Raw genomic sequence first — 19,369 nt, forward strand, 5'->3', positions numbered from 1 at the left:
ATCAAGGTGTCAACAGAGTTGTGTCCTCTCTTGGGGTCCTAGGGGAGAATCTGCTGCCCTTTCTAGCTTCTGGAAGCTGCCCACATTCCTTGGCTCATGGCCCCATCCTCCAGTTTCTCCTTCTCTATCTCTGATACTCTTGCCTCCCTCTTATAAAAACCCTTTTGATTACACTTTGCCACCCAGATATAGCCAGGATAATCCCCCACCTCACAATTCATAATCACACCTATAAAGTCCTTTTTGAGATATAAGGTAACATATTCACAAATTCCAGGGACTGGAACATGACAACTTGGGGAGGGGTGCGTTATTCAGTTTAACAAACCATTTAATAAATGCATGAGTTCATTTTTAGATAATAATTCCTAATACCTTTTGAATATTATTTCTATAGTTTTGAAGACAGTTGCATCTCATATAACTTTTAGAAAACGTTTTTCTTTCTGCAAGGACTCTGTTTCTTATAGTGTTCATAACAGGTTTCACTAGTGTTTGCAGATGAATGTACAGTACTTCCCCTGTCCTCAAAGGAAACATTCCAATAGATGCCTGAAACCTCAGATAGTATTGAACTCTATATATGCTATGTTTTTTTCTGTACATACATACCTATGATTAAGTTTAATACCCCTTCCATTTTAACTAAACACTATGACACACTGTGGCTTTAACCTTTGCAGTTTGAGGTGTGACGGCAAAAACATTATTTTTTTCCCTTCTTCACAATTTCAGGAATAGAAGATTCATTCCTATCATAGATCTTAGCAACTTCAACATACAATTTTTGTCTCTTCTTATTAAATTGAGAATTTTCACCTTTTCACTTAAAGGAAGCTCTTTACAGCTTCTCTCTGACATATCTCAATTGCCAGCTCCATGACTCTTGTGCTTTGGGATCATTATTAAGTATAGTAAGGGTAACTTGAACACAGCACTGTGGTACCAGGACAGTCATTCGATAACTGAGATGGCTACTAAGTGACTAACGAAATGGTTAGTGTAACAGTATGGAGACCCTGGACCAAAGGGGTACAAATTAAAACTTACAAATTGTTTATTTCTGTAATTTTCCATTTAATATTTTCAGAATGCAGTTGATTGCTGTAACTGAAACTGAGAAAGCAAAACCATGGATAAAGAGGAGCTACTGCATTTCTTAAACCAGATTTGCTTGGAATCACTATTATCTGCTTAACTATCAAAGTCGGTACTGAGCAGTAATGACTACACTCATTGTTCATCAGTACTGATTAATTCATTAAGACAAAGTAAACAGGCAATTTCCCACACAGAAAACACAAAATTCAGTACTGAGGAAATAGCTGCAGTCTCATTGGGGTTTGGTTTTACTGCCTCCTTAAATGGCTTAGCTCTTTCTTTTCTCACACCTGCTGACTTATGTTTTCCCATTGCTATTTCATGTGCCTCTATCTTAGCTTCCAACAAGGCCACACTCATCTTAAGAGCTGAAGCCAGGTCCTCTTCTTTTATAACTCTCAAGATTATAGCAAAATATTAGACCAGAGAGAGTAAGCAAGCATCCTGAAGTTTGCCTCTGGCCAACAGACTTGTTTTGTTTAGCTTGAAGAGTGTTTGAGGAAAAAAAGTAATTGAAAACATTTAGAAATCAAATTTCATGTAAAATTCTCTATGGCCCTCTTTTCTTGAACAACTGGACAATATGGACACCCTGGGCCAGCATCTCTCCCTAGGAAACATCAGGTCTCCATGCAGCCCCAGACTGACCCCTATTAGCTCTTGAGTTTGACATTCCTGTATTCCTGTAGTAGACACCCTGTAGAAATCATTATTACTATCCTAATAGTAACCCTTCATTTTTCAAGTGTGGCAATTGCTTACTAAATCTATTTTTGGCCCAGGAACTATTTCAAGGCATTTTCAGTTTTTAATCTGTAAATTGTTCTCTAAGACTTTGTTAATTGTGAAAATTAGTAAAGAGTAACCTCATTTAAAATGGAGTTGGGAGGCCAGAAGAGAGAATTCTCATGCACTTGTCACTCAACACAAACACTAGCCCCAAGAGGAAGAGACATACCTTGCAAGAGACACTACCTTACCAGCTCAGCAAGAGGAAAGGAAGATTTCTTCTTGCCCAGTAACAGCTCTGCAAATGGGAAACTGCCATCATTCAGCCAACAAAAAGCCACTATACTTCAAACTTTCAGCTTCCTCCAATGTAATATTTGTTTACAATATCCCTGCCCAGGTCCCTAAAAGAGTAATTCCCTCCTTTGTTTCTCAGTCTTGTGTGTAATTTTCCATTAGACTGCATGCCCCAAATTACAGTTCTTTGTTGTTAACAAACAGACCATTTTTGCTGGAGCAATATCTGGTTCTCTGTTTGTTTAAGGTCAACATAATCAAAGTGAAATTCATGGGCCTACAGTATTCTCAGCAATTGGGAGTTTGTTAAAACCTCTGTGGAACCAGAATATGCAGTTTAGCGACATACCCAGGTGATTTGGTTGTATATTAAAATTTAAGAAGTGCTGCTGTAGATGAAGTTTACGGGTAACCCTATTTCACTCATACACATACATACCATTCAGGCCAGGCCTAATTCACTCATTTATGTGTCCTGGACATAATATTTTAAAAATTATTAACATCCTTTCTCTTTTGCCTTTCCGAATATAGAGTCAGAGGCATCCTTCTAAATGGATGAGAAGAGGTTAAAATAAAAAAGAATACCCAAGGGGGATGAAGTACATTCTCTAGGCTTAGGCCAGGAAAACCCAACTCATAAAATTTAGTTATCATTCTTGATGAGAGAAGAAGAATATATTATAGGAAAAAAGAAAAGCCCCACTTTTTTCCTTTTTAGCTCTAAGAATTGAGGGAAGACTAGAGAGTCATGAGAGACATTCAGTCCAGGGTATGAGCATGTCCTAGCATGTCCTCCCTTCAGAGAAGTGTGTAGATTCTGTAAGGCCCACACTGAAGGCACAAGGGTCTTTTATCCTGATGTTTCTCTTAATATCTGCATCTAACAAAAGAACAAACAAAACAATTTAAAAATGGGCAAAAGACTTGAATAGACATTTCTCTAAAGGAGATCTACAAATGGCCAATAAACACATGAAAAATGCTCAATATCACCTGTCAACAGGGACATGCAAACCAAAACTTTCACATTTACTAGAATGGTTATTGTAAATTGAAACAGAAAATAAGTGCTAGTGAGGATGTGGAGAAATTGGGACATTTATACATGTTGGTAAGAATATAAATGGTTTAGCTGCTGTGGAAAATAGTCTGGCAGTTTCTCAAAAAACTAAATACAGAATGACATAGCAATTCCACTATTAGATTTATACCCAAAAGAATTGAAAACAGAAACTCAAACAGATATGTGTCCACCGATATTCATTGCAGCATTATTCTCAATAACCAAAAGGTGGAAATGACGCAGGTGTCCATCGAGGGATAAATGGATAAACAAAATGAGATATTTGCATACAATGGAATATAATCCAGCCAATATAAAAGGAAGGAAGCTCTGATATGAGCTACAACCTTGATGAATCTTGAGGACATTATGATCAGTAAATAAGCCAGATGTACAAAAGGACAAATATTGTATGACTTTATATGAAGTATCTACAATGGGCAGACCCATAGAGATAGAAAGTGGATTAAAGGTGACCAGGGACTGGGGAAAGGGGTAATCAGGGGAATTTCTGTTTAGGATGTTGAAAATGTTTTAGAAATAGGGGAAACAATTGTATAATACTGTCAATTTAATTAATGCTACTGCATTGTACAACTTAAAATGACAAATTTTATGTTATACATTTTTTGCCACCATAAAAATTTTATTTATTTTTTGCCTCTGGAGCTTTCCATACCAGTGTGGGTAAATTGAAACTGATGGTCAGAGTGAGTAGACAGTAAATAGACCTGTGACTGCTGAGCCTGAAGGCTGGAGGGAAAACATGGCACAGACCCTGGTAATGCCAAATCAGGAGAGCATTGCTCCAGACTGTGAACAAACTGATAGAGACCAAGCAGATATGATTGATATTCAGATGACCAGCAAACTGAAGGACTGGAGCCACCCTCTCAGAGACCTAATAGATCAAAGGACACCTTCTCTGGAGACCCCAGCTCTTCCTTTCCCTGTCATCAAAGGAGTTGTTTAAGATATACTCTAACCCTGTATCTCAAGCTACCATCTTAAGAAGATGGAGTAGGGGGTGTGAAGGGATAACTGAGAAAGTAAACATTTCTATCTAAGAAGGCTGAGCAGCACCTAAAGACACTGCTTAAATTAAGTGAGAAGGCTAAAATCTTTAAGCCAGGTAGAAGTAACAGTTAATTTTTTAACCCCCTCTCTACTCTCTACCCAACTATAAACCAATGAGGAAGATGGGACTAGAAAGAAATTGCATGAGCACAGTGGTGCATCCTCCAGTTCCTGTTAAACGTCTTACCCTGATTCTGGTACCCCTCTTTTCTCTTCTGGGTGCTTTTGTGCTAGGCTGGGCCCTGTGGAGACTTACTTTGGAAAACTGGACTTCAGCTCCTGAAACTACCTCACCTGCAAATACAGATTCTGAAATTGAACCCTTGTTTGTTTGTTTTTATCCCCTTCCCATCCTTCTTCTTCTATCCTCTTCCTGGTTTCTTTAGGAGGTCCCAAAATAAACTTGCATACAAAAGCTCATCTAAAGGCCTACTTCAGGGTGACCAACTTAAGAAATACATTTTCTCTGTACTCCCAAATTATAATAGGACTTAACATTTTCAACTTTGCCAAATCTGTTACTTGGCTGACCCCCAAATTATTCAAATTTGTGGCCCTTGTTCTAAGGGAAGTTCTGAGCAAGGTCAGAAGGATCAGTTAATGAGGAAGATCACAGAGTGGGCCCTACCTCCTTACTCCTCATTTCAGCCACCCCTCTCCAAAACACCAATTCTGCTTCTATATGTTGGACTCCAGACAGTTGATGTAGCTTCAGGAGCCCAAGACCAATTTTCCAAAGTGATTCACAGCAGTTCTCAACCCTTAGTGCAAAACCAAATTCTTTGAAATTTAAAAAGTAATATGGCTTTATTTCAGAAAATATTTCAGACGAGAGGAGGAAAGATGGTGGCAGAGTAGCTAGCAGCCCTGTCCACTTGCTCCCATTGTGGACTGGACTTGGAGTAAAAACACAGAGCAGAGAGTGAGAGAGAGCAGCTGTGAGTGAGTGCAAAAAGGGATGAGAGCACACACACCATGCCAGAGTAGGCAAAAACTGGTGGTTTGTGCTTTCTAAGTGGAATCACCAGGGTTTCCCAGCCCAGTGCTTCTGGCTGCACCATGTAGGGGCAGCTGCGGATTGGCTCAGTAGCTGGGAGCTACCAGGGTGAAGAGAGAAGGCCGGAGTTGTGCAGGCTCTAGAAATTGCACTCTCACCGTAGGCTGATGATTTCTGGAGGGAACAAAATCAGCTCTCCGCCACTTCCCAGTGTTACTGTATCACCACAGGGCCCTTCCCAGCACCACCTGGGAAGGATCCAGTGAGAAACTTTGTATGAAAGTGTCAGAGGCATGGGAAGACTGAGGCTAGTCCTGACTGTAAGAGACTGTGTGAGTTTTGGAAAGGGAGAGTACATGGAGAACAGAGCCTCCATGAACCAGTGCTGCAGCATTAGGGCCACACAGACTCTTTTGGAAGGAGAACTGAGGTGAGACCCAAGATTTGGCAGGGTCCATGGGTTCGCACCTTGCTCTTGGGCACAGCAGCTCTACTAAACAAAAACGTAGAGGACTGGAGTACACTGCAGGACCAGTGGGAGAGAGTGCACTGCAAGACCAGTGGGAGGGACTCAACCCAGTGCAGCTCAGAGAGGAGGGCTGCTATAAGAGGATAGGTCAGCAGAGCTGCCAGCAAGAAAGCATCAGCTTCAGCATCCAGCTAGATCTTTTCACAGACAGCCAGAAAGGAAGTTACGAAATCCATGGAATTTTGACCAGTGGTGGATCCAGAAAAAAAAAAAGTGGTAAAAACCAGATACTACTGAGATGAATTCCACCGTTGTTTTCTTCATGAGTTATTTCTCTCCTGCATAGCTTTTTAACATTTATTGCCTGTCCTCCCAGTTTGTGCACTTTAAGTAAATAGTTTTTATATTATAGTTTTCTTCAAATCTCATATTTTGCTCCTCTCTTCTATTCTTCCACTTTACCATCTGATTTCCTCTTCTTATTTTTATTTTAAATTCTATCTTCTCTCTTACCACAACTTGTTTCCACTCCCACTTTTACATTTCTCCCCTCTCCAGCCTCTCAAAACCATTTTTCTTGTCATTACTCTTCTCACATTCCTTTTCCTATTCATAAAATACATTTAATCTCTCTATACCTTATTCAGTCTTTGCTCATTGGTTGTGGATATGGTGGAAATTGTGGCATTTCTGAAATTATATTCATAGATCTTCACTATTTTGGTATTTTAAATCTCAAATCTTATCATCCTCCTCCCCTACTCCATTATCACCTTCCTATAGCTCTTTCTTTCTTTCATTTTAAATTTGAATTTATCCCTGTCCTAGTTTGGTTTTCATTCCTCCCTCTTAGTATATCTTCTCCCTCTACCACCCCAAAATCACTTCCCTTTCCTCTAGACAGCCCCTAAACTTTTCTTTCTTTCCTTTTTTCCTCTTATTCCCAACCCACCTATATTAATCTTAGCTCATTGGTTGTTGATAGTGTTGTGGTGAAACTTTTTCTTTAATATGATCTTCTTCTCCTTCTTCTTTATTTTTTTGTGTTGTTTTTGTTCACTTTCTCACTAAATATATAGATTTATAACTTCTGTTTAAACCTAATACTACATGCCTTCCCTCTCTTATATCATTCTGCCTTCTACCCTCCCTTTTTTACGTACAATGTAAATTTTACTTTCTTTTTCTCATTGCCCTGTCCCTACTCACTGCTCTTATTGCTCCTTCCTCTCTCCTCTCAAAAATCATTTCTCTTTCAGTTATGCAACTCTTATCTGTTTTTCGTTTCTTACTCTTAATCTCTTTACATCTTTATTAATACTGGCTCATTTGCTGTTGATAGTGTGATTGTGGGTGGGTGTTATTTTTGTGGGTGTGGATTACTTGCCTGGGTTGTGTGGTTTTGTTTTGACATCACATCCACAAGAGTATACAAGACATGGTGGGCAGAGTGGATCTCAGTCAGCTAGCCAGAGGGCAGGACCCACCAAAGAGCAATACAACAACAACAAAAACCCAAGTACAGAGCTTTTTGAGGTAATGTGAGGTGTAGTGAGGTCTTTTGTCAGCTTCAAGCATCGCGTACAGCAGCCAGGGCCAAAAAGTGCAGAAGGTGATGGTGCAGCCCATCAACCTCATCTTCAGATACTTGCAAAATAGATATCGGATTCAGGTATGGCTTTATGAGCAAGTCAATATGCAGATAGAGGGCTGTATCATTGGTTTTGATGAATGTATGAACCTTGTATTAGATGATGCAGAAGAAATTCATTCTAAAACAAAGTCAAGAAAACAACTAGGTCAGATCATGCTAAAAGGAGATAATATTATTCTTCTCCAAAGTGTCTCCAACTAAAAGTGACTAATGAAGCAAGAAATTGTTGAGAAGCAACAATTAGGTGTTCTTTGTTGTCGGTGTAGTCCTTGAACATTCATTTATATCACTTTGATTACCTTTTTGTTATTACCAAATGACAATAAATGATATGTGATTGTTTTTATTTAAAAAAATAAACAGACAAAAACCCAAGTACAACCAGACAGCCCAAATAAACAGCATAAAGGGTATCCCAAGAGGATCAAGTTCAGGAGATTAAAGAGACTGCACCACTGAATCCCATGGTTCTCCTACCATAGAGGGTCACACCATCAAGACAGGAAGTCAAAGCAGATCAACTAAGAAACAGAAACAAACAAAAGGAGTCACCTAAAATATGAAGACAAAGAAACAACCCCCCATCAAAAGGAAAGGAGGAATTCCCAGAAAGAGTGCTAAATGAAACAGAGGCAAGCAAATTATCAGACATGGAATTCAAAATAATGTTTGTAAGAAAGTTCAATGAACTCAGCAAGCTCAGAGAGAACTAGAAAGGACTGCAGGGGAACTACAAAGGACTCCAGAAAAGCTACAAGGAACTTACTGAGAACTACACCAGCATTAAAAAGTACACAGAAACTATCAATAAAAGTCAGAAAGAAATGAAAAATATAATTTCTGAACTGAAGAGTACATTAGAAGGAATCAAAAGAAGGCTAGATGAAGCAGAGGATTGTATCAGCAAGCTGGAGGACAACGTAGAAAAAATTCCTAGACAGTGAAAAAAAATAATAAAAAGACTGAAAAAGAATGAATAGGGTTTAAGAATGCTTCAGGAAAACATGAAACATATTAATATCTGTACCATAGGGATACCAGATGGAGAAGAGAAGCAAGGGATTTTCAAACTTGTTTGAAAAAGTTATGACAGAAAACTTCCCTAACTTGATGAGAGAAAAAATCACACCACCCCAGGAAGCATAGAGGGTCCCAATGAAGATAAATACAAGGGGGCCCATTCCAAGACACCTCATAATTAAAATGGTAAATGTATAGGCAAAAAGAGAATCCTAAAAGCAGCAAGAGAGAAACAGCTAATAATATAGAAGAAAGTTCCAACAAGGCTGTCAGCTGATTTCTCAACAGAAACACTACAAACCAGAAGGGAATGGCAGAAAATATTCCAAGCAAAGTAAACCAAAGACCTACAACCAAGACTACTCTACCCAGAAAGGCTCTCATTCAAAATAAAAGGTGAAATAAAGAGTTTCCCAGACAAAAGAAGGCTGAAAGAATACATCTCCACCAAACCAGCATTGCAAGGGATACTAACAGGACTGTTTTAAGAAGAAAAAGAGAGAGAGAAATACACATACAAAGGGGAAAAAAATCACAGTGAATAAGTACTTATCAATAATAACCTTAAATGTAAATGGATTCAAACCTCCAATCAAAAGAAACAGAGTAGCTGAATGGATAAGAAAAGATGACCCACATATGTGTTATCTACAAAAGACCTACGTCAGAACAAAAGATCTACACGGACTGAAAGTGAAGGGATGGAAATAATATTTCGAGCAAATGGACATGAAAAAAAAAGATGGGGTATCAATAGTTATATCAGACAAAACAAATTTCATAGCAAAAGCCATAAAAAGAGACAAGGAAGGACATTTCATAATACTTAAGGGGACAATCCATCAAGAATATATAACTCTTGTAAACATATATGCACCCAATAGAGGAGCACACAAATACATTAGGGAAACCTTGGAGGACTTCAAGAAGGATATCGAAAGCAACACACTCATAGTAGGAGATTTAACATACCACTGTCAACAATGGACAGATCTTCCAAGAAAAGAAAGAACAAGGATATTGAGGCATTGAACAACACTTTAGATCAAATGGACTTAACTGATATATACAGAACCTTTCACCCCAAATAAGCAAAATGTACATTCTTTTGAAATGCACATGGAACATTTTCAAAGATAGACCACATAATAGGACACAAAAGAAGCCTCAACAAATTCAAGAACATTGAAATTATATTAAGATCACAACAGCTTGAAATTAGAAACCAACATCAAGGAAAAAACTCAAAATCATTCAAATTCATGAAGACTGAATAAAATGCTATTAAATAGTGAGTGGGTTAACAATGACATCAAGGAAGAAATCAAAAAACTTCTGGAAATAAATGAAAATGAACAACAACATCCCAAAGCCTATGGGACAGAGCAAAAGTCATCCTGAGAGCAAAGTTCACAGCAATGCAATCTTACCTAAAAAGGATAGAAGAATTTCAAATAAATAACCTAACTGTACATCTACAAAAACTAGAGGAACAAAAACAAACAAAGCCCAGAGTGAGTTTTAGGAAGGAAATAATCAAGATCACAGCAGAATTAAGTGAAATAGAGTCTAAAAGAATAATTCAAAGGATCAATAAAACCAGGAGCTGGTTCCCTGAAAAGATGAACAAAATTCACAAGCCTTTAAACAGACTCATAAAGAAAAAGAGAGAGAGGACCCAAATAAATAAAATCAAAATGAAAGAGGAGAAATCACAACTGATACCACAGAAATACAAAGGATTGTAAGAAATTACTATGAACAACAATATGGCCAGAAATTTGACAAACTGCAGGCCAATATTGCTGATGAACATAGATGCTAAAATCCTCAACAAAACATAATGTAATGCAGCAATACATTAAATAGATCATACACCACAATCAAGTGGGATTCATCCCAGGAAAGCAAGGATGCTTTAATATTCGTAAATCAGTGAACATAATACACCACATAAACAAAATGAAAGACAAAAATCATATGACCATATTTATAGATGTTGAAAAAGCATTTGATAAAGTACAACACCCATTTATGATGAAAACTCTCAGTAAAGTGGGAATAGAGGGAGCATACCTCAACATAATAAAGGCCATATATGAGAAACCTGCCGCCAACATCATACTCAATGGTCAAAACCTGAAATTTTTCCATCTAAGATCAGGAACAAGACACGGATGTCCACTCTCTCCACTTCTATTCAACATAGTTTTGGAAGTTCTAGCCACAGGAATCAGACAAAAAAGAGAAATCAAAGGCATCCAAGTGGAAAGGAAGAAGTAAAACTGTCATTATTTGCAGATGACAAGTTAGTGTACATAGAAAACCCTGTAGACCCCACCAAAAAATTACTTGATTGAATTTGGCAAAATAGAGGGACACAAAGTCAATATTCAGAAATTGAAGGCATTTCTGTACACCAACAATAAAATATCAGAGCTAGAAACTAAAAAAGAATAACATTTACTATAGCAACAAAAAATAAATAAAGTACCTAGGAATAAAATAACCAAGAAGGTAAAAGACCTGTACTAGGAAAACTACAGAACACTGAAGAAAGAAATTAAGGAAGATACAAATAAATGGAAGCATATACCATGTTCATGGATGGGAAGCATTAACATCATTAAAATGTCCATACTACCCAAAGCAATTTATAGATTCAATGCAATTCCTATCAAAATACCAATGACATACTTTACAGACCTGCCTGAAAAAAAAATTCAAAAATTTATATGGAACAAAAAACAACCCTGGCCCTGGCTGGTGTGGCTCAGTGGATTGAGCACCAGCTTGCAAACCAAGGTATTGCTGGTTTGATTCCCAGTCAGGGCACATGCCTGGGTTGAGGCTTGGATTCCCAGTTGGGGGCACACAAGAGGCAACCACACATTGATGTTTCTCTCCCTCTCTTTCTCTCTCTCTTCCCCTCTCTCTAAAAATAAATAAAATCTAAAACAAACAAACAAACAAACAAAACCCTGGATAACCTCAACAATCCTGAGAAAGAAGAACAAAGTAGGAGAAATACAATACCTGCTATCAAACTATATTACAAGGCCATTGTAATAAAAACAGTCTGAGACTGGCATAAGAACAAACTTATAGACCAATGGAGAAGAATAGAGAGCCCAGAAATAAATGAGGTCTCTATGGTCAATAATTATTTGACAAAGGGGTAAGGAGCATAAAATGGAGTGAAAATAGCCTCTTCAACAAATGGTGTTGGGAGAACTGGACAGGGACATGCAAAAGTAATGAAGCTAGACCACGAGCTTACACCATACACCAAAATACAGTAAACTCAAGATGGATAAAAGACTTAAATGTAAGCTGTGACACCATAAAAGTTCTAGATGAAAACACAAGCAGGGAAATTTCAGATATCCCACGCAACAGTATTTTCACTGATATAGCTCCTAGGGCAAGGGAAGTAAAGGAAAGAATAAACAAATGGAACTACACCAAACTAAAAAGTTTCTGCTCAGCTAAAAAATATCAGCAAAATGAAAAGAGAACCTACTGTATGGGAAAACATATTTGCCAGTGATACCTCAGACAATGGTTTGATCTCCAAAATATATAAAGAACTTACAGGACTCAACACCCCAAAGACAGACAATGCAATTAGAAAATGGGCAAAGGACCTGAACAGACACTCCTTCAAGAGAACATATAGAGGGCCCATAGGTATATGAAAAGATGTTCAACATCACTAGCCATCAGAGAGGTACAAATTCAAATCACAATGAGATACCACTTCCCACTTCACACTGGTCAGAATGGCCATCATCAACAAATCAACAAACCACAAGTGCTGGCGAGGATGTGGAGAAACGGGAACCCTGGTGCACTGTTCGTGGGAATGCAGACTGGTGCAATCACTGTGGAAAACAGTATGAAATTTCCTCAAAAAACTAAAAATGGAACTGCCTTTTGATCTAGTGATTCCACTGCTGGGATAATGCCCAAAGAATCCTAAAACACCAATTCAAAAGCACCTATGCCCCTCTATGTTCATAGCAACACTATTACAATAGCCAAATGCTGGAAACAGCCTAAGTACCCATCAGTGGATAAGTGGATCAAAAAAAATGGTGGTACATTTACCCAATGGAATACTACACAGCAGAAACAGAGAAGGAAATCCTACCTTTTTCAACAACAGGGATGGAACAGGAGAGTATTATGCTTAGTGAAATAAGCCAGGCGGCGAAAGACAAATACCATATGATCTCACCTAATACGGGAAACTGATGAACAAAACAAACAAAGGAGCAAAACAGAACCAGAGGCATGGAAACAAGGAACAGACTGACATGACTAGAGGGGAGGGGGGAAAGAAGGGGAAGGGTCTAGTCAATGAAGTAGTATAAATGACCCATGGAAATGAACAACAGGGTGGGGATTGACTGTGGGAGAAGGCGGGGGTGGGACAGGGGCGAGCAACAGGAGAGAAATGGGACTACTGTAATAAAACAACAATAAAAACAATAAAAAAGAAAAGAAAAAAGAAAATATTTCAGACAAGGAAGAAATAAATAAAAACAAAATCAATAAATTAAACAATTCTATTATGTATCTCTGAATCCATTTTTTTTTCCTAATTTCCATTGCATACTTTGAAATTTTTTCCTGCTAATTTAAGTTAAAAAATAGTTTTGTTTAGCAGTGTTTGTATGCATGTTACTTACCTTTACTGATTTCTTACATTTAATGACATCTGACTTCCCCTGAAGTTCTACTCAGCTGCTGCTGTTGTGGTCCCAGATATCACCATCTCTCACCTGGATCACTCAAAGCCTTGCTCTTTGATCTCTCTGCCTCTACCTAGTAGCCACATGGTCCTTTTAAGACCCAAAAGTTGTCACTCTTCTACCAAACATCCTCCAGGGGCACCCTATTTGAGTCAGAAAAAGAAGTCAAAGTCTTTCCATACCTTGGCCCTCAAGGATTCACCTGGTGTGAATTCTTGCTATTGCTCTGATGTCATCCCCTGCTAATCCACCCTTAGCTCTCTTGGCTTCAGCGCATTGACCTTTATGTTCCTCAAACATGCCAGAGAAGGTCCCACCTTAGGGTCTTTACATCAGCTGTTGCTTCTTGTTCCTTTTACCTCTTCCATATCTCTTCTCAAATGTTCCTTTTTAATGAGGTATACCCTGATTGTCCAACTTAAAATGGAAACAAAAGAGAAGAAAACAAAAACCTTCCCAGAAGTCCCCATGCCCTTCTCAACTTTTTTTTCTTTTTGACAAAAACATCATTTGTCTCCTAACATATTATGTAATTGACTTATTCATTATGTTTGTTGTTTATTTTTAGACTCATCCAACTAACATGTGAAGTCCTTCAGGGAGGGATCTTCTACTGGTTTGCTTACTGGTGTTTGCTGAATACCCAGGCCAGTGTCTGGCACAAAGCAGGCATTCAATAAATACTCATTGAATATATAAATGAACGATGCTCTGCTTTTCTTATTAATTTATCATACAAGTTAATGTTTAATTTTCTTTTTCTTTTAGTTGTTGGGCTATTGCTTCATCTTTGTCTTCTGAAAATTATATTAAATTTTATATTTCTGCAATCATATTTTATTTCTAAAAGCTCTTTTTTTCCCTGTTACATGTTTGTAACCTCCTGCTTGTATCATGGATGCAATATCTTCTCTTATTTTGAAGTTTTTTGAATTATCTGTTTCCTTTGAGTTTCTTTTTTCTGTTTTTGTTTTTGCTTTGTCTTTTATAGAAAAGATTTTTTAAAAATTTATGATGAACTTTGTCTGTTCATATTTAAAATTGAGGCACTAAAACCTCATTAGAAATTCTACATACCGGGTTGTAACTTGTATTCCACTGGGTAGGACTCATTGGGTGAGGTTAAGGGTCAACCTGTACTCTTTGTAGGTGAACCCCAAATACTGTATCAGGATATATAGAATTGGGGAGAGAAGACTGGTTAGTTTCCCAGCAGAGCAGAATCCTCTTAGCTCTTGCCTGGGAGGAACATGAGCAGGATGCAGGGGGTGCAGGTCGTCCAGTTTAGCATGTGGATATTCACTTGAGTTTGCAGTAGAGAACTTTATTTCTGCCCTAAATATACATGCCCTAAGTTGGTATGTGTATCCCCAACATCAGAGTTCATATGTTTTAATCTTTCTTGTGTTCTGCCAGTGCAGGGGAAAGGTAATTCTGACTGTGTGGTAGGCAGGGGGTGGAGTACAGCTTATGGGGTGTGGTTGTTTCTTACAAACAGCATCAACTTTCCTCCTGCTTATAGCTCTACTCAGTACCCATGCTCCCGAAGTGCCCAGCACCTCCATTCCCTGCACCATCCCAAGACTTAGTAGTGAAAATTTGCTCACCTCTGATCTTCCCTGCAGGTGGAGATTTTAGCATCTGATTTGCCAAGACAGATGCCATCCACTGACTTGCTTCCTGGCTTCCAAAGTTTTGTTGAGATTTCACCTCTGCTGTTGTCATCGTCTTTCTTTATTCTTCCTGGTTTATGCCTGTTTAATTATTTTTGCCCTATTTTAGTGAGGTTTCTGGAGGGATCAAAAATGAAAATATATTAATCACCATATTTAATTGGAAGTGACTTGTGTTATGTACAATATAAATAATATTTATGTAAAAAAAAACACTTCCATTTTTCTTTTGAGGCTCATTTCTTGGATTTTCTCATCTCTTTCAAAGTTAACTAAAATTTACAGCTTTTATTACTTCTAAAACATAGCTATAGCTTTAGAAACTACAAGTAATCATAAAATTTTACTTCATGTGAATGTCAGTTCAGTGAAAGTAAGGATCAACCATAGAACAAACTTAAGGTAGAGCAGTTAGTTATAGTAATTATTAAAAACTACTTGTTATATGAAGCTGAGTCATTGATTTAATTAAGATTAATACATGTATTTAAAGTATTATGTAATTTTTAGTGCATAGTTATATATAATGATCCAGGGATTATGAAATGGAGTTTATATGAGGACACTGATTGTCAAATAAAACTAAATTTTACTCCATATACAGTTATTTGTGCAACACTATCTAAAAAGCACCTACTCTTTAAAGACATTTAAAGGGTTTATCATAATGGGCGGGAGCATTGTGGTTTGAACTTTTAAAATGTTAATTATTTATTCCTCTGGGACACCATTTCCTGGTATTTTTAAACTCATGTCTCTTTTGGACAAATATAAAATTCACCATTTCCCCCCCAGTCTTTGCTATTTCTGGTGAATTTCTCTTAGGAGCCTAGAAGGTACTTGTCAAGCCTTATCTTGTATTTTTGAATCATAAAAATAAAATTTACTTTCAATTTTCAGATACAAAACACAGAATATATATATTTCCAAATCACATGTTCTCATTCCTCCAGATTCTAATGAGTTACTCCCGCTAGGGGTGAAAGGGAGGACCAGTGACCTTTCCATGTTGGTAATACTGTTTTAAGGATGATTTTAGTAGCAATAATGGTTTTTTTCCTTATTTGTGAGCATAACTGTTCTATGACATTTGGGGTAAGGAAAAGAATTTTCAAACAATGTGAGGATGTTACTATTTATATAGTGATTTCCAAAGGGCTCCATTCCCCTCCAGATTTGACTAAATCATTGTGATAGTTGAACTGCTGGTGTAACTGAAACTGAAGTTGGCTAGTTATGTCTTTATCATGAGAAGCACTCCCAAGTCATCTTTAAAAACATTAAATGTACTGCCTTCAACACCTCCCCAACCACAACACACTGATTATTTCTGATTTTAATAACATATTTAACCACATTAAATCAACTGGTGGAAATGCTATTTTTAAAATCCAGTTTAAAATATAAAGAAAAGCATAAGTGAAAAGAGAAAAAGTAGAAAAGTTAGACTGCATCAAATTTTAAACTTTGTGCTTCAGATGATGCCATCAAGAAAGTGAAAAAACAATCCACAAAATGGGAAAAATTTTTGCAAATCATAGATATGATGAGGGACAAGTATCCAGAATGTATAAATAATTCTTATAATTCAATAATAAAAGATAAATAAACCAATATGAAAATCAGCAAATTATTTGAATAGATATTTCATTAAAGGAGATACATAAATATTCTATAAACACTTGAAAAGATTCTCAATATCATTAATCATTAGGGAAATGCAAATCAAAACCACAATAAGATACTACTTTATACTGAGTAGGGTGGCTATAATAAAACAGACAAAATATCAGGTGTAGGCTAGTATAACTTTGTAGAGAAATTTGAACTCTCATACATTACTTGTGATGATATAAAATGTACAGCCACTTTGGAAAAACAGTTTCATAGTTCCTCAAAATGTTAAAATGGAGGCACCACATGACCCAACAATACCACGTCTAGGTATATACCCCAAAAGAATTGAAAATATGTGTACACACAAAAACTTGTATATGAATGTTCATTATTGTTAATAGTGAAAAAGTGGAAACAACTCAAATGTCCATCAACTGATGAATGGATACACAAACATAGTCTATCCATGCAAAGGACCATTATTCAGCCGTAAAAAGAAATGAAATGCCGAAACAATACTATAATGAAGATGAACCTTGAAAACATTATGCTAAGTGAAAGAAACCAGATACGAAAGACCATATGTTTTATGATTCCATTAATATGGAATGTCCAGAAAAGGCAAATACACAGAGACCGAGAATAGATTAACGCTTATTGGGGCTGGAGTGAGAGGGAATGGCCAATGACTGTTACTGACTATGGGATGTCTTCTGGGACTGATAAAAATATTCTGGAATTAAATAGTGGTGAGCAGTGCACAGTACTGAGTATACTAAAAATCACCAAATTGTACACTTAAAAAAATTGTACACTTTTAAAAGGTGAATACTATGGCATGTGAGTTACATTTCAATAAAGCTATTATTAAAAATAATTTCCCTGATTTTCTCAAAAAATCTTATTTTGATTTACCAGACAGTTGTTGGGATCAAGATCTAACAAGGTCCATGCAAATCATTTGGTTGATAAATCTCTTAAGGCTCTTTAAAACCCATCCATTTCCCTTCTCTTTTTCATGCTAGTTAGTTGCTGAAGAAACTCCTTAATTATTACATCAATTTACTGTTTTACTTGTGTAAGTTGTATAAGTGCATAACAGTGAATTTCTTTTATGTTAAATTTTCTCTTAGCTTCTTTAACTTTCATTCGGAAAGAAATAAGCCTGGTTCCCAGTTATGGGAAACTCCTAAGCTTTCAAAGACTTTGATTCTCATTAGTCTGCCCCTCTAAGCATCTCCCCAACATCCCCTCGACCTCCCTCCTTGCTGACCTCTGCCTGTTCTCCATTACCCTTCGGCCGGCCGAGGCTGGCCTCCCCCAGGGTGGGACACAGAATTGCAACTCCAGATGTGGACTGACCAGGGACACGCCTACTGTGATGATTATTTCTCTTGATCAGGTTGCCATCCTTATGTTAATATAAATTGAGATCTCTTTAGTTAATTCACTATTTACACTTTGACTCATTTTCCCTTGAAATTAACTAAAATACTGTGTGTGAGTGTTTTCTTAGTGTAATATGAACTTCTTATGCCAGATTGTGTACTTTCCTGTGAAATTTTTGAGCCTAAATGCAGGTTTTTATTTTTAGTTGTTTGCATTAAATTTCATTTTGTTGATTTTTAAAATTAATTTTAGAAAGAGAGGGTAAGGCAGAAAGAGGAAGGAAAAGAGAGAAACATGGATTTGTTGTTCCACTTATTTATGCATTAATTGGTTAATCTTTGTATGTGCCCTGACCAGGGATCAAACCCACAACCTTGGCATAGTGGGATGAAGCTCTAATCAACTGAACTACCCGAATAGGGCCATTTTGTTGATTTTTGTTCATCTCCACAGTCTTTGGAGGTCTTTTAGAATCCTGAGGTTTACATCCTTTGCAAATCTGAGAAGCACATGTCTCTTGCAAGGTCAAACACAGAGCCTTAGTGCTCTCCTTTAAAGACCTTCCTTCCCATGTGACATTGATACATTGCCTCTTTGACCTCTTTGGTTTAATCAACTATAAATCCACTGAACTGTACTATTACCTACCTAGGCCTTGGTCCTCTGTGCTCTACAAGAATATCATGGAAGACTGAGAAATGCCCATCTGAAGCCAAAAATACTTTTCTTTTGTTTCCAGACTTATCTCATTTTCCTTACCTTTCAATAAATAATATAGTGTTTCTGCCCTGGCTGGTGTGATTCAGTGGATTGAGCACTGGCCTGCAAACCAAAGGGTTGCCGGTTTGATTCCCAGTCAGGACATGTGCCTGGGTTGTGGGCCAGGTCCCCAATTAGCGTGTGTGTGAGAGACAACCACACATTGATGTTTCTCTCCTTTTCTTTCTTCCTCCATTTCTCTGTCTCTAAAAATAAAAAAATAAAATCTTTAAAAATATATAGAGAGAGGGCTTCTTTGATCTCAAAAGTAAAATGGACCCCAAAATTCCAAGACTAGATTGTCTTGCTGAAAATTATGATATACACATTATTTGGTTTGCAAATCCATAATTTTTAATCTTTGAAATGTAGTCTTAAAAAATGATCACTAAGTTGTTTTAACAGACCTCTACTTTTATTAATATTTCCCTTCTTTCACCTTGTCTATCTTTGAATTTTATCTTGTCCATATGACTTTGGAAAAAACATTTATTTACTTCCATATTTTATTTTCAGGAAAATATTTTCTAGTCTTCTCAAACTTCTTGAGAACATCTTTCTACTTATTTAACTCCCTAAAATGAGTCTTAGGATAAAGCCATATGCGTATAGTCTGTATCTTAACTGCTTATTTATTTTTACATCCTCTAAGAAATGGCATGCCTCAATCTATATACTAGTCTACAGAAAATTAGAATGCAACAAGTAACTGCCAATCCCAGCCATAAATGCAGTTAAGTCAACTGTAAGGTAAGCTGAGAGAC

The 19,369-nt window shown here is 37.1% G+C and overlaps 1 pseudogene; it reads left to right on the forward strand.

Moving 5' to 3' along the window:
* The first annotated feature begins 7,337 nt into the window (after positions 1–7,337).
* On the forward strand, positions 7,338–7,591 carry LOC150012786 (small nuclear ribonucleoprotein E pseudogene; annotated as a pseudogene).
* Positions 7,592–19,369: the final 11,778 nt, after the last annotated feature.

This window comes from Furipterus horrens, unplaced genomic scaffold, assembly GCF_987537825.1.
Source record: "Furipterus horrens unplaced genomic scaffold, mFurHor1.1.pri manual_scaffold_4, whole genome shotgun sequence".
Classification (NCBI taxonomy): domain Eukaryota; kingdom Metazoa; phylum Chordata; class Mammalia; order Chiroptera; family Furipteridae; genus Furipterus; species Furipterus horrens.